Below are 17,183 nucleotides of genomic sequence, written 5' to 3'. Positions count from 1 at the left end.
TCCTTCCTTCCTTCCTTCCTTCCTTCCTTCCTTCCTTCCTTCCTTCCTTCTTTTCTTCTTTCTCTCCCTCCCTCCCTCCTTCCTTCCCTCCTTTTTATTTTTATAAAAGCCTTGGAGCAGCAATCATTTTGTGGTTTCTGTTTGGTTATGCAAATTCAAAGATGAATTATTCAATATAATTAACATTAAAGTGAATGATGTATGGTGGAGATAAAATATACAAACAATTAGAAAATATGCTTATAAGAGCTCCAATAGCTATATGAACAAACTGTGGTTGAAGCACAAGGGAATGCCAGAGATTTCACTGAGGAAGTCACAGATGTACTTGAGAAGATAGCAAAGGTGGAACTTGACAGAGGGAGAGCACTAACGATAGTCATTGGGAGAATAGCATTTGGAAAGGAGGTGCGAGAGATCCTGACATGTTCAAATAAAAGGGAATTGGTTTAAGTAGATTTCACAGCTCTGTGGAATGAAATGTAAAGGCTATATGGTGGGTCGATACTGGGTGGGATCAAAGATGGATTGAAGCACAGGCATGGAGAATGAGTCAGAGTTGGGTAAAGATTTATATTATGACTATTAGGTATGATAACAATGAAGGTTGATGTATTTTTGGAGAAATTATTATAAATATCAAAGTTCTGTGTATCAAAGTAGCATCATTAAAATGACTGTCTGGATGTACAGTGTGTCTACTGCTTGCATAGCCTCTATCCCTGCCCCTTTATCAAGCTATAGAGAGCACTGAGTTAATCGTTCCCATTAAAACTGATGGTATGATGTTACTGCCATCAACTCAAAATCATCTGGAAGAACGATTTCTTATACTGTCGATATCTTGTCCTGAAAGAGCAGTTTAAGATTAAAAACTTAAAAACAAAAACAAAAACAACAACAAAATAAACCAAATCAACCTTTCCATCAAATTCCCTCCAAAATTTATTAGGCTTATATCTAAAGTCTACATAGCATAGAAAAACTTATTCATTTAATTACTGAGGGGTAAATTTTGTATGAAATTTATCACCAAGTATTCACCAAGAAGTTATTTCTAAAAATACAGATTGTATAGGTACATGCTTGAGATTTTTCTAGCACCAAATTGACTTACTTTGAAATTTTGCCTTCTTAAGTTATGTGATCACTTACTATTGCTTTTATTTTAGGGCCTATATTTTCTTTTCTTTTTTTTTTAGTGTATTGAAGCACACACAGGAGTATCTTATGAGGAAATCACAGTTCTTACTCTAGATTCCTAGGTTCTCAAGAGGTGTCCTGAATGTCTTTTTTATTTGTGAATTCTACATCCAGTGAAATATTCCTTTTTGACTTTCCTGCTTTCCTACAACTAGCTCAGAGATAAATTTATTCCTCCCAGAATTTTTGAAAATTCTCATTATACATATTTCAGGATGCCAGTTTTACGTGCTGTGTCTTTTTATTTGTTTTCATTTGTTGTTTTTCACCTTAGCTTCTTTAGATGTTTATTTTTATTTTATTGTCCTTAACTTAATGCTTTTTTTTTTTTTCGTGATAAAAACCTTTATTACATGAACTTAGATAGAGGGAGGAGGAAATGTTTGCCTTTCCAGACCTTGATTTTCCTCAGAAAGAACTCTAGCTCCTTGCCCTCTAGCACACAGTCATCTGCTCGGCCGCACTGGCCTGGTCTTGAAGCGATGTGATGCATGCAAGAAGCTCACCCTGCTGGAACTGCTCCTCTAGAAAACTGCTGATTTTGGCATTCTTTTTCCTTTCATCATATTTCTTCTGAATTTTCTTTGATTGTTTTTTTGTTTGTTTGTTTTGTTTTGTTTTGTTTAAAATCTCTTACTCCTCAAGAGTCAGCTTGGCCCACTTCTTGTGGCCCAGGGGCGGTGTGTGGTGAGCTGGTACCACTGTCTGTGTGGTGTGCTGTCAGTGAACACGCTACAGTTCTCTACTAGGGTCTTGGTGTGGACCAGTTCACTGTTGGTTGCATCATAGACAATATCGATAATCCTTGTTCTGCATGTACAACACTCGGCACCCCAGGAGAGGTTCCCCATATCCAGCCTTAAGACACGGCGCTTCTTGTTGCCTTCCTGTGCACGGATTGTGTGTATGCACTGGGAGCCAGTCTTACTGTGGGCAGCGGGGCGTCCCAGCTCATATAGGGTGCCTAAAATCTAATTTTTAATCAAATGTGATAAAAACATACAAACACAGGGAATGCTGTTCTTCACATAATGCTTAGTTTTATGTGAAACTAAACTTTTCTACTTAATAGATGTGGCATTGAAGCTGAGTGAGATAACGTGATTGAGGATGCTGCCTAAATGGAATTGAAGTTGGGTGCTAGAGGGTAACAGTTGGGCATGTGCTTATCAGCTGCTAATTTGGCCACAAAGCCTTGTGTTCTATGTATGAGCAGTGCTGCATAATTTAATAAATAATAGCAATAATGATGATAGACAGGAGAAGAAAATTATAACCAATCATGGAAAAAAATATGCTACCTATGTTCAGCAAAATCAGAACATAGAATCTGGCTCGCCGTCCATCAGAGGTTGCTGGGAGTTTAACAATTAAGGGCTGCTTCTCTAGAGACTGGAGGCTGTGTTTCCTTCCACATTGCTAATGAAGTATAATTCGTTTTACCTCGCATCCACCTTTAGAAATCAAAGTTCAAGCGTCCATATCAGACACATTTGAAAGGTGAGGTCTTCACTCCCCTTGCAATACTGCATCTCCTCTTCAAGGAGCATTCTCCTGTTGTATTAATTATTGTGCTTCGATGACATTATTATTCATGGACTAGCGTCTCAAAATACTTGACTTAGCACTGGGTCTGGAACTAATACTAATAAGTACAAGGCTGAGTAGTGGATAAATTTTTTTTTCCTTTTTTCTATTCTGTACACAAAGTAGATGCTTCTCCCCCCACCATAATTTAGCCACCTTGTACTTTGAAACAGAATTTAGCCTGTTGACTCATTAAAGGTAGTGCCATAGAGAGATGCACCTCCAGGACACTCCTAAGAAGTGGAAAAACTCAATTCCAGATTTCCACGGACCATCAAAAGAGGAGGCATAAAAATAGACTTGTTTAATTTGTTATGATTTTAATACAACTTACAATAATATTTATTTTGGGAGGCAGAGAGTCTTTTTTCACTGGTTTGGAGTCGGTGATTGCAAACATGGTACTGAGTTGGTAAAAAGGATGTTGGTATTTGAAGTAAGATTATAAGATAAAGAGATTGATTTTTTTAAGCAAATGTAGTCAAATATATCCATTCTAAGAAGACAAGTACTCTTCAAAGTAGCCAACATGAAAAGCAATTGTATCAGTTAGTAGTATATTCCTAATTATCAGCTGTTAACAACAACAACAACAAAATTCAAACAACTACTGGTAGTATCAAGAAATAAGTTTATTTTTTCATTCATAACAGAAAATCTGCTGGCATTGAGTCACCTGCTCTATGACAATAAAAACAAAATCACTTTCTATTGTTTTGCTCAGCTCTCCAGATAATGTGGCTTTTGACTATTACTTTTGACCCAAGTTCACATGATGGCTGACTCACCTTCAGTATAACTTTATATTCAAGGGGGGAAAGGGTGGGGGCAGCAAGCTTCCCCTTGCTTCATTTGCTCTTATCAGGAAATTAAAAAACATTTAAATTTTTACCTTCTTATTAGGAACTGAATCTCAAGGCTTTCCTAGCTGCAAAGAGGTTGGAAGACCAGATATATGACTTTATATTCATATTGTGGGAGGTGAGCAAGGGAGAAGGGCATTGAGATTGGAAGTGCACTAACCAAGAAAAAGTGTCTACCAATAAGCATAGAGTTATTCCAACAAGGTTTCATTATTTCAAGTTCTTCTTTGTTAACTGACTTCATTTTCAACCACAAATTTTCCTTACGGCAGAGACCATATCTGCCTTTGCTTAACATGTTTTGCTGCTAGCATAATGCCTCAGGGTACATTTATTGAATGAATGAATTCATGAGTGAATGAATGAATGAACCAACACAACTTTTCCACTAGGTACCTATGGGTGTGTTGTATGTGACTTTCAGACAAAGAGGGGTAGATGATGAGCAAATGATAAACCGGCAACTGAAAATGTGAAACAGAAGAAACTTTCCCCCACCCCCTTTAAGTGGATGAGGTGGTCGAAAATATTTTGGAGGAGGATGAGAGATGAACTGAACAGTGCAAGCTCATCTAGCTCATGTCTTTGTCCTCCCTCTGTCCCCACATTCCGGAGACGGGGCTGCTCCTTGCAATTAGCATGGCCTGGAACTGGATCCAGTGGCCTGCTCCTGTTCCCTCCTGATCTGTCCCCTGGTCACTCCTGCTATTTCTTCCTGACAGCTCCTTCGTATATTTTTGTCCCCAGGTCTGAATACTGGCAGTTCTAGCTGAGGGGAAAGTTTCCTATAAAACTTTAATTAGTTTTTCATTAATTCTTTTTTTAATAAAGATTTTTTTTCTTCCTTTCACCTAATACTTATAAGCTACATGTCAATCTCAAAAACAATACCTCCATCATTGAAATTGCTTGAGCCGCCTGTGAGTTTATTGAAACCCCTCGCTTTCAGTGATTTAATTTTTGAGAAGCTGAGTTATTGGGGTTGCCTTTGTATTTTATGTCCGGGAAGTGTCCTGGCTAGCATCCCTGATATCTGTGGCTTAATTGAACATCTGTGGAATAACGGGGAAAAATACTAGATGTGAACGAAGGAAGACGTATGACTAAAATTCTCCTAAAACTATAATTCCACCACCAGCAATTAAAAAAAAAAATAGATGGATTAATTTACCTCTGTCCAGGGATTTGTAGTTATTTTTCTGTCCTTCAACTTACATGTCCCCTAATCTCTCATGTTAACCCCCTACCTCACCCCCATATCTTACCTATTTTTTTAGGTTCACCAGTGTTTCTTTTCCCCACTGTCCAAGCAAATTATTTAAATTACTGTTGCATATTATACATTTAGAGCTGTCATAATCATTATTGAGGTTAATCAGTTGAGTGATACTATGAATAGGATGGATATGATTATTTCTCTTTAATAGAGTTAGAATAAACTAGGATACTATGAGGTTAAATGAGATCAAGCCAGCAGTGGGGCCAAAACTCAGACCCATGTTTTCTCAGTCTTCAAAAATTTTTTTTCCTATAGATACCTAGCCACATAAAATCAAAGACATCTAACATAGTTATTATTTAAAAATAAGAAAGGCATTAAATCTAGTGCATCAGGCTCAGTCTGAATTTGAGTTTAAGCTATATCTGTTCTCTGCAGGCATTAGACTTTTCTCTGTATGTCTGGTAAACTAGAATAATAGATTCAAGAAGACATTTTGGAGCTTCCTAAATTCTAAGGAGTTTCCTAGAAAATATTTTTTCTAAGGTAGTTTCTTTAAAATAAAGTCTAAAACCTTCTTTTAAAATCACTAGTAGGGAAACTATAAAACTGTCACAGTGTATACTTAAAAATCATTTAGTACTTTCAGCATAAATTTATGATTAAAAACTTTTAGAAAAGTATGATTAGATGGAAATTTCCTTAAATTGGTTAAAGAAAAAGAGCTATAAAAGCCCCAAACATTAACCCAATGGGGAAAACTTGTAAGTGTTTACTTTAAGGAACAAGATAAAAATGCTATCTATCATTACTTCAATTTGACGTTATACTGGGGAAACTAGCCAGCACAATAAGATAAGAAACCAAAAAAAAAAAAAAAAAGAAAAGAAAAGAAAAGAAATAGGCATTGGAAAGGTGAAAATATTACTCTCATTATTTTATATCTTATTATCTAAATAGGAAATACAAAAGTGTTTCTAGCAAAATTAAAAATACTAGGAGTTTAGTTAGGTGGCAGTATGTGAGATCAATACACAAGGGTCAACTGCATTTCTATACAACAGCCTAAAACATTTAAAAATTGTAAAGTACTTGTTAAAATTTAGGTTCGTCTGCCCTCGTGGGTCCACTAAATCAGAATTTCTGAGTGGAGTCCTAGAATCCTCGGTTTACTTACTTTTGCAGGTAATGCTGTTTTTTTTCTTTTTAAACCCACTGGAGGTTTAAAATTACCATCTCAGGGAAGAGAAAGTCAGATGTATTTTTGAACAGCAGCAAAGTGTTAATATAGAATAGAGATGAATCTAAGCAAATCTGGACTCTATACTTCAGGGATTTTTATTTGTTTGATCATACAATCTAAAATAATTTCCTAATGTTAAAATTCTCTGACATTTCTAGAGAACATCTAACTCAGATATCAGGACTTTTTCTCTTTGTTTTTGGATTGTAGGTGTTAATATTTTGTTCATAATTTTATACCAAGGTTTAAGATAAAAATTGGCCTCTGTGATCTTTTCTCATTTCATTTTTATCAACTTTTAAGATCAAGGTCATACTAACAACATAAAATGAGTCGAGGAGAGTATCCTTTTGTCTTATACTAAATCATTTTTGTAAGATTTGAAGTCATTTCTTCACCTCTTAAGTTGAGATAAGGAGGCTAAAGCATGACTGGAGGGAGGCAGAGTTTTCTTCCCTTGATGAGATTTTAGTGTTGCCCTCTGGTGAAGTCCTTCCTTCTGGAGATGAAGTCTTTGTTAGGGAGAAAATTTGGAGGGTGGGGGAGTTGGGGAGCTTGGAGGTTGTTTCACAGTGGCTTCTCTTCCTCTTCCCCTGCCAGGATCTTGCTTTCTTGGATCCTCTTTATGAAAGCTTGATGGGTTTCTAAGAGGAAAAGCGATGAAAGTGTGGGTCCCCACTAATGCTGCAGACCTGATGAGCTTCTCTCATCCTAGCTCAAACTCAGGCTCCAGCAACACATCAAAATTAGTAGTTAAATATTCTACAAGCTTATGGCATCCGGCCTTTTGGGCTTCAGGTAAATAAATCCCAGATTCTATATTTCTCTGAAGGAAGTTTTTCTCCAGATCATGGGATGACAATTTGCACTGGGACCTCAGTTCTCTGAGGAGTCCAAGAAAAATGTTGATATTCAGTTTGTCCAGCTTTTTCTTGTTGTAAGGATGAGAATGATGACTCTCCAGATGTTTAAATATTGAACTAGAAACTGAAAGTCTAGACCATAGAATACCTTGTTTTATTGCGCTTTAGTTTATTGTGTTGTGCAGATATTGCTATTTGTTACAAATTGAAGGTTTGTATTGCGCAAGTCTGTCGGTGCCATTTTTCCAAGAGCATTTGCTCACTTTATGTCTGTGTCACATTTGGTAATGCTTACAATATTTCAAACTTTTTCATTATTATTGTATTTATTATGGTGATCTGTGATCAGTGATCTTTAATATTAGTATCGTACTGTTAATTTTTGAACAATGCAGGGGTTGGAGTACCGATCCTAACAGTGATTTGTGATTTGTCGTCACAAATCTGAGTACAACTTAAGTTAGCTCTCCTCGTGTGCATATTCCTAGCCACAAATTGAAAATCCAGTTGACCAGTGAACAACCCGCACAGTTCAAACTCCTGTTATTCAACAGTCATCTGTAATCATTTTAGGGGTGCTATGTACCATGCCCTTATAAAATGGTGGACTTAACTGATACAAGTTGTGAGTGTTCTAACTTCTCCACTTACCTGCCATTCCCTTGTCTCACTCCCTTTCCTTGGGTCTCCCTATTTCATGAAACACAACAATATTAAAATTAGGCCAGATAGTAATCCTATAATGGTTTCAAAGTGTTCAAGTGAAAGAAAGAGTAACATGACTCTCACTCTAAATCTAGAAATGATTAAGCTTAGTACTAGAGGAAGGCATGTCAAAAGCTGAGCTAGACCAAAAGCTAGGTCTCTTGTGTCAAACAGCCAAGTTTTGAATGCAAAGAAAAGTTCTTGAAAGGAATTTAAAATACTACCCCAGTGAACACAGAAATGATAAGCAAGTAAAACAGCCTTATTAACACTGATATAAAGTTTTAGTGGTCTGGATAAAAGATCAGACCAGCTACACCATTTCCTGAAGCTAAAGCCTAATTTAGAACAAGGCCCTAATTCTCTTCAGTTCTGTGAAGGCTGAGAGAGGTGAGAAAGCTGCAGAAGAACAATTTGAAGCTAGTAGAGATTAGTTGATGAGATTTAAGGAAAAAAAAGCCATCTCCGTAACATAAAAGTGCAAGGTGAAGCAGCAGTGCTGATGTGGAAGTGGCAGCAAGTTATCCAGCATATCCGGCATCAGATAATTAAAGTAGGTGGCTCCACTTAACAGCAGATTTTCAATGTAAACGTTATTTTGGAAGTAGATTCCGTCTAGGACTTTCATAGCTAGAGAGGAGAAGTCAATGCTTTAAAGCTTCAAAGGACAAGTTGACTCTCTTGTTGGGGGCTAATGCAGCTGGTGACTGGAAGTTTGAAGCCAATGCTCATTTTCCATTCTGAAAATCCTAGGGCCCTAAAGAATTATGCAAAATCTACTCTTCTTGTGTTCTATAAATGGAACAAAAAAGCCTGGCTTATAGCACACCTGTTTATAACATGGTTTAGTGAATATCTTAAGCCCACTATTAAGACCTACTCCTCAGCAAAAGAATTCCTTTCAAAATATTACTGCTCACTGACAGTGCATCTGGGCACCCAAGAGCTCTGATGGAGATGTACAAGGAGATTAATATTATTTTCGCCCCTGCTAACACAGCATTCATTCTGCAGCCCATGGATCAAGCAGTAATTTTGACTTTTATGTGTTATTATTTAAGAAATATATTTCATAAGGCCATCGCTGCCATATATAGTGAATTTTCTGATAGATCTGGGCAAAGTAAATGGAAATCTTCTGGAAAGGATTCAACATTCTAGATGCCATTAAGAACATTAATGATTCATGGGAAGAGGTTAGAATATCAACATTAACAGGGTTTTGGAAGAAGTTTCATGGATGACATTGAGGATGTTCAAGAATTCAGTGGAGGAAGTCTACAGATGTCATACTAGTAGCAAGAAAAATTTCATTAGTAGTGGAACCTGAAGATGTGACTGAATTGCTGCAGTGTCCTGATAAAAATTTAATGGATAAGGAGTTGCTTCTTACAGAAAAGCAAAGAAAGTAGTTTCTTGAGATAGAATCTATTCTTTATGAAGATGCTCTGGAGAGTGTTGAAATGATAACAAAGGATTTAGAATGTTACATAAACTTAGTTGATAAAGTGGCTGCAGGATTTGAGAATATTGACTCTAATTTTGAAAAAGTTCTGCTGTGGATACAACACTATCAGACAGCATTGCAAGCTACTGAGAAATCTTTCACTAAGCGAAGAGTCAGTTGATGTAGCAAACTTCATTATTGCTTTAGTTTAAGAAATTGCTATAGCCACCACGACCTTCAATAACCGCCACCCTAATCAATCAGCACCCATTACCATCAAGGTGAGACCCAGCACCAGCAAAAAGGTTATGACTTGCTGAAGGCTCAGATGATGGTTAGCATTTTTTAGCAATAAAGTATTTTTTAAATTAAGGTATTTACTTTGTTTATTTATCGATAATGCTATTGCATATGTACTAGACTATGGTATAGTGTAAATAGAACTTTTATTTGCACCGGAGAACCAAAAAAATTGTGTTACTTTATTGTGATATTCACTTTATTGTGGTGGTCTGGAACTGACCTGCAGTTATGCCTGTATTTCTTAATATTTAAACATATACAATTTTTCTTTCTATATTAATAGTATGCAGTTTAAACTTAGCTTCATTGTGCTTAAGAGTATGTTGAGATTTTTCCTTTTAACTATAAAATGTTATAATTCCACAACAAATGTTTAACAGTATAGTAATATTAAATAATGGGAAAGATGGGTGGAGGACTTACTCTTCAGGAATTTCATTTATCAGTCTCTGAGATCATGCTTCTGGCCAATCCTAACTTTAATTTCTCAGTATGCTTTCCTAGTTTCTAGGCATAGCAGAGTGGTTAAGATAATGGACTCCAGAGCCAGACTGTATTCCAGTGAGACTGAGATTTCTTACCTATGTGAACTTGAGTAAGTTACTTAATTCCTCTGCACTCTGTTTCCTCACATGAGGTTAATAATCATATTTTCCCCATAGTGGCTTTATGAGGATCAGATTAAAGACTTAGAACACACAGTACCTGTTTGGCATCTCATCAGTAGTATACAAGATTTAGTTTAAATAACATTTATTCCTTCTGGATTTGGTGTAGCAACATCGGTTTATATAATAATGTAAGAATGTCATGTTATTTTTGCTCTCAGAAAAGGAAACAATAACAACAGAGAAATCAGAGTACTTTGAATCAGGGTTTGCTTAAGAGTAATTTACTTTTAGAAAATTAGTCAACTTTCTAGGAAATTATAGAAATGCTAGAAGAGTTATTGTAGCTTTCCCATAGACCAAACTCCATTGCAAGATGAAGAAGTGGCATATGTCACATGAGATTTATTTTATATGTCTGTATGTGTGTGTGTGTGTGTGTGTGTTTATGTGTATATACACACATTTTTTTTTCCTAGTGCACTGATATTCTGGTCACACTGTCAGTGACCATTGAGAACCAGCAGCTCTTTCTTCCTCTTCATTCTCCATTGTCATTGTTACTGGCATTGTTGTAATTATATTCATATGATTATCAGAGTGTGTCGAAGCCGACATGTCCATGAGAGCTGGGTTGAGCACAAGCGCTGCTTCTGGAATGAGATAAACAAACAACAAACAAAAAGACTTTTTGATTCAGCAGTTCCCCAAAGTGTATGATTCATATATGAGTCATTCTCATGAAATGGATAAAATTCCCATTTACAAAGTCAGAAATGAAAATAAAGTTGTTTTTAATTTAGGAGACAGAAGAGTGGGATGAAATATCTAGCTCAAGAGAATCCTTCGGAAAATGAATTTCTAGCAGAAAAGTTTCACCCTTCTAAGCATAGAGATGCAAATTTTGCCTTCCATAAGCTAATCAAGACTTTCTTTTTTGGCAAGAAAACAAAGGAAAACCAGTCTAATCCTGAGTAAACCTGGCTTTTTCCTTACTTATTGGGTCTCACAGGAAAAGCAGATTGCAATGTTTAACTCTCTAATATATGCAATAAAAGATTTCAGCGATACTGTCAAGCTGACTACTTAGCCATTCAACTCCTTTCATATTATACACATTGCTATGCACTGTCGCTTGAGATTACTTTGTGCAAGAAAGCTTTGTTAGGACAGAGTAATTTGATGAATGTCAAAGCCAAATGTATATAGAGAGATATAGATATACGGGATGGGGCAATCTGATTTCTATTTGACTCTCACACAAATCACATTTCCAACACATTTCAATGAATCACCGTTAGATGCCAGGCTGGCAGACATGACACATTCTGGACATGGTTAGGAAGATAGATTTGGAATGTTTCAAACATGGCCCCGTGAAGGGCATTTTTTGCAAAAATATCAGAGAGTGCAATACTGTATTATTTCTGCAGTGCATTTTAACCAAGAGATTTCAATGAAAATAGAACACTATCTAATGTCTCTTTGTAAACATTACTGTCTTCTTCTTATTCTTTGCAAAGAGGAGCCATTCTTCATAATATCTTTTTTTCATATTTCTAGAAGTCTGTAAAGAGATAGTTTCTGCTATACAAGACTATTTATTTATGACCGGGTTGGGGAGCAACCGTAGGAGAATTGCCCTTTGACTGTGCCAGGTGGGGAAGGGCTCTTCAAACACACAGGTCATGCCTGTGTAGCCTTCCTTGCATGTGAAAGAGGAAGAAAGGGCTTGCAGTTAGTATGACACTACTGGACTGTTGGGGTGGGCTGAGTTATTGGCCTGGGTCTCTATATTTAGTTTCCATCTCTTTGGATAGAAGGTGCCTCATCTCCACTATTGGGCTATTCTTTTAGAACAACTGTTAGCAGGTGAGGCAGGGATACTATGATACTGAGATAAAATTTAAAGAGTCTTCCACATAAGATTATTTATTGATGCCAAATCTCTTTTATGTATGATCTCTAGGTTTCGAGAATATAAATATTTTCATATTGAATTCATTAACATATATGTTTTTGAATGTGTTTGTGACATGCCTAGATTGAATTTTATCTAAAAGATGAATAATACTTCACTTTCTGATCTGACTCCATCATTCCTCTTTACTGATTATAGATTATTTTTCGTTTACTGATTTTTTTCACTGAGGATAATATCAACTATGAAGGTATGGAAATTATGTAGGAATCGAACTATGAGAGGTGCATTGTATCATTACAACTTGTAATGGTCTGTTTGTAAGCATCTTGGTATCTCCTATGCCAAATGCCTTATTTTATTTACGAGGAAACTGAGACAAGTGATTCTTCCTTCAGTGACAAAGCTGTTGAAGAAATTGGCTAGACTAGGTTTCCACATACTTCTATTCATTAAATTCACATAGCGCAAGATTGGTTTGAATGAGAATCATTATACATGGATCACCATAAGTTTGTACCCTCCTAACTCATATACCTTGTCTCCCCCAGTCTCAACCCCGGACTTCTAGGAAATTATGACCATTTTTTCAACTTCTGAAAACATGTGTCTACTATTCAATATAAATATAAAAGGTAAAATTTTAGTTGATCTGTGTACTTTATGTACATAGACAGGATACAAGTTTATATAAATATAAAAGGTAAAATTTTAGTTGATCTATGTACTTTATGTACATAGACAGGATACAAGTTTAAAGCATAGATTTCAGACTAGATTGCCTGGTTCAAGTCACAGCTCTAGCAAGTTATGTAATAATATCTGTTTCTTAATTTTCTCATCTGTAAAACTGAGGTAATAATTTCATAGGGTTATTGTGAAGTTTAGATGTGTTAATGTAAACAATTAACATATTTGTAAAGCGTGTATTATAGTACCTGGTCTGTCATTAGTGCTATAAACCATTAGCTATCACTGTTACCCTCCAGTTGCTTAGGACTGTAGGAAGAGAAACAGAGAACACCTTTGTCAAGTAGGTGTCTAGATAGAAACAAATTATTTCTTTGGACTTATTTTGCAAAATATTTCTTTCTCTGGATGTGGCTTCATAAAAAACATACTGTTTTCCTTATAGTTCCTTTTACCTAGAACAGCTGGTTTCCCTCCTCTTGCCACTTTACCTAGTTAGCAATTCCTCTTTCTTCAAGATGTAGTTTGAATGCATCCCCACTAGAAGCCTCTCTCTGATTTGTGATGCTCTCTTAAGTTCCTATGCTCATCTTAATCTTATTTCTGGATAATTTTATGTACCAGTTTATATTGAAATAATGTTTACTTGTCTATATTACTCTACCGCACTATATGTCCAGCGTCATAGATGTGTTTATATCCCCAATGCCTGCCACAGTGCCCAGCACATATTAGATGCTCAACATTTATCTGTTGAAATAAACTGAGTTGAACAAACAAGAAGTACATTTATATTTATCTTAGAGTCTGGAATGATGGAGGCAGTTAAGGGAAAGAATATGTTGAGATTCAGAAGGCAGGAAATGCGAGGAACTAAACTGAAGCCCCAAGAGAATAACTGTGTAACTAAATTTGATACAGAGGGTATGACCCAACTCTTCAGCTTAAATATACAATGGAAATATAGATCTTACACATCACAGGTTAATGTTTACTAAATAGCAATATAAAAATAAAAGGATCAACCAATCAATACATAAATGCATAAGAAAAATATCACAAAGAAAGTGTCCATTGAAGAGAAAGTAAAGGGAGTGGGTCAGTGTGTACAAGTATCTGAAGGTACTTGATCTAAAAAGATGTAAGAGTATATTTATGGTGATGTAATGGAATAACCAGATTGTAGGAAAACAGACAGGTTTTGTAATTGGTATTCTTTAATCAGTCATTTCATAAACTTGTATTTATTGTGCATTATGTGCCAATCCCTGTTCTCTGTCCCATGTAGATTTATCAATAGTTGGGAAAGGTGTTTAGTCAAAAAACTACCGTCAGACAAGTCAAGGCTAGAAATACATGGGAACATATCTTTTATACCTTGGCAGAATAGGCTGATCCTAAGCCTTTTGTTTCTCTGATCTTCCTGGCTGTTTTAGATATTCTTTTTATAAATGCCTAAATGAACATCTGTTTGTGTGATCCATGGGGAAATAAAAGCATTAATAATTCAGATCACTACCACAGCTCTGCTAATAGCCAGAAATGCTATAGATAGAATAAGTTTATATCCACTAATGTTGGTCAGCTTTCATAAAAATACAACACAAATATAAATACAAATATACTAACACACATTGAACATAGAGTCTTTGCTTTGCAAAAGGTATAAGTCAGTACAACAGTGGTAGAATTTATGGGTTAGGTTATTTAGAATCCTGAGCATATTATTCATGACCTTTTTAGCCTCTTCTTAGTTCATGGCTTTATGCCTTTCTTAGTCCAATTATACTGTAATATTTTGAAAATGAAGTCGTTTCTTTGGCTTTTCTTAGCTCCCCTAGAATAGGTTTTGGCTCAGTGTACATATTTACTTATAGATTTTAAAGAGACTTTAAAGTAGCCTTCAAAGAGACTTCTATAGTGAGAAATGTAGATAAAAGAGAGAGATGGAGAAGAGGTTTGTGAAATCCAGAGGGAAAGGGCTACATGGATGAGGAATATTACTGAAGCTCTCAGGAACCAGGTGGGATGGCTGTATCTTTATCCAAATATCACGAGCTTTTACTTAAATGATTACCAGTGATCTCCTTCCCATGGTTTCTGTTATGGACTCCACTTCAAGGGCATCCAAGACTGTGCCCTCTTCTCTCATTTTAGGAGTGCCATCTGTGCCCCCAAGATCCCAGTTGGTACCCATCCAGTTCATCCATTAGCACAGGGTAAAGAAAGCATAACCATGAACACCTGCAGAAAGGTGGGTAGGAGAAGAAAGAGAAATCTCTGCAATAATACCTGGATTTGGGAAAGACTATCCTATTCTAGAGCAGTAGTTCAATATGTCCTCATTATACAAGCATCCGGTGACCATAAAGGCAGTCAGTTGTAACATAGAAATAACATAATACACCTAAGTGGGAATATTTGGGCTCTGTCAGTAATGCTGAACTTTTCTGGGCTTCTCTTTCAGGAAGAGGAAAATGTAGCAACAATTTAAAAAATAATGGTGATTGTGAAAATAAAATCAAATAAAATTTCTAAAAGTGCCTGCATAGTACTTGGCTCTCAGTAAATGCTCAGAAGTATTTGGTCCTTTCCTGAATTTTTTATACCATCAGTTTTAAAGGGGCATCATCATCAGGTAGGACTGTGCCAAGGTAAGTAACTCAGAACCACCTGGCAGGCTGGCATGCTCCTGTTACTTTATGTTACCCTTGGGCCAGCCACTGAGGCAGCTGGAGGCTTTAAGCCTAGGCGGGGGGTGAAAGTAAGAGTGAGAAGCATCCAAGAGCATTAACTGCATACTGCAGAGGCGTCTGAGATGAAGGGGCAAAATAAACTTCTGGGAGACCAAGTGGTTTAGTGTAAGTCATAATTGGTCTATAAAATGTAGTTTCGTTCTTGTTTTTATTGAGACCTATAAGGTCTAAATCTCATTACCTTGTATTTCTCTTCAGCTTCATAACTAGGAGAAACTGGTAGTTTGTTGCTATGTCCTACAAATGGCAGCTCCTTTTTTTTTTCTTGCCTTATTTGAACATTCTTGGGTTGTAATTTTATTTGTCCTTCAGTCAGGAATATTAGACTTTAATATGCTTTAGGGTTTAAGTTTGAGAAGCTGGATAAATACTGGAGGAACAGACGAGGTTAGCAAGTTTGTTGCAGTGCCCCCTGCAGCCCACAGATCCAGCCTCCCCTCTGTGCCCCTCTGAGACCATTCTCCTTTTTCTTTGCACACACATATGAATACAGTAAAAAATGAATAGGTCTCCTGGAGGGCGGGTGTGTTTGCATCCTAGTCAAATGGGAGGAATTTAGGCAATAGCTAGAATTATGGAAATTAATTCTCGAGGCAGGTAGTTATTATAGTGGCGTCTTTCTAGCTGCCTCTGAGCCCCAAGAGTAGTCCTCAGGTAACCATGGAAACCAGGTGTAGGCAGCCGGGCCTACAGCTGACCTCTTGCCCCTTGGCCACCAACAGCTGTTCCCAGGTGACCCAGTGATTCTTGAGGTCCCTTCCGATGAGGCTGCTAGAAAGACTCCTTGGGGGGTGGCCAGACACACTTCAGTTATTTAATTTATTTTTATTTACACCCATCTCACTACTTTCAGGGAAAATGGGACTGAAAACTTGTTATGACAGAAAGCTTCAAGAATCTTAATATTCTTAGTCATCCTGTGTATATTTTTATCTTCTTTAACTCCTGTAGCCAAATACTCCTTGTATCGCTCCATCTCGTACTTTAGGTTATTAAAAGACTGTAATATAATCAAGGGTGCCAAAGACTACTTCGCTCAATCCCTTGCTTTATAAATGAGCAAACAGACCAGGAGGGACTTATCCAACATCAGACACTAGTTGGCGACAGAGAAAGGTCTGATGTTATTCCTACGTTGTAGCAATATTTTTATTTTTCCCTTGGGTCTTAGTCTTAACAGCCTACAAGAGAAGCCCCCCATAGTCAGGGGCCATCCCTTCTCCTTTTTGCCCTGTAGTGTTACAGTCAGAGATTCAAGGGTTCCTTTCCTTCCACCTACTATTAGATAAGCAGAAGCTCATATTTTCGCAAATACAAGTCAACAGCTGCCATCTCTTGGCTAGAAAGGCCTCCACAACTGCTTTGCCTGACCCTTCCTTCTGAGGCTGCCAATAGGGCTGGGGACATTCCAGCTTTTGGAACAATCCTGCTGCTGGCTGTGTCATTCAAATGCTGGAGAACTAGTCTAAAGAAAGTCGGCTTTGGTGACACAATGTAGAAGGGGTGCTTTCCAGCAGCAGAGCTAGTGCCACATAGATAAGCTCCTTTCCCTGTTTCATTTCTCCACCTCCAGTGAAATAGTAGAGCAAATGAAAGTCCCTGCTAAGCTTCCCTTGTCTTCTTTCTGCACATCTCCCACACTGCTTGAATCTACAGTACTTCTTTTGAACTCATTATCTTCTACCCATTTATCAATCAAGTATTCACTAAAGGATGGTGTTCTTTTTACTTCTGTTTTGTTTTGTTTTGTTACTTTTTATTTTTAATTTAATTTA

At 36.8% G+C, this 17,183-nt stretch overlaps 1 pseudogene; it reads right to left on the bottom strand.

Moving 5' to 3' along the window:
- Window positions 1-808: 808 nt before the first annotated feature.
- LOC102898111 lies at window positions 809-16,384 on the bottom strand (annotated as a pseudogene).
- Window positions 16,385-17,183: the final 799 nt, after the last annotated feature.

Source organism: Pteropus alecto, unplaced genomic scaffold (assembly GCF_000325575.1).
Source record: "Pteropus alecto unplaced genomic scaffold, ASM32557v1 scaffold146, whole genome shotgun sequence".
NCBI lineage: Eukaryota > Metazoa > Chordata > Mammalia > Chiroptera > Pteropodidae > Pteropus > Pteropus alecto.
This window is presented reverse-complemented; position numbering and strand designations above follow the sequence as displayed.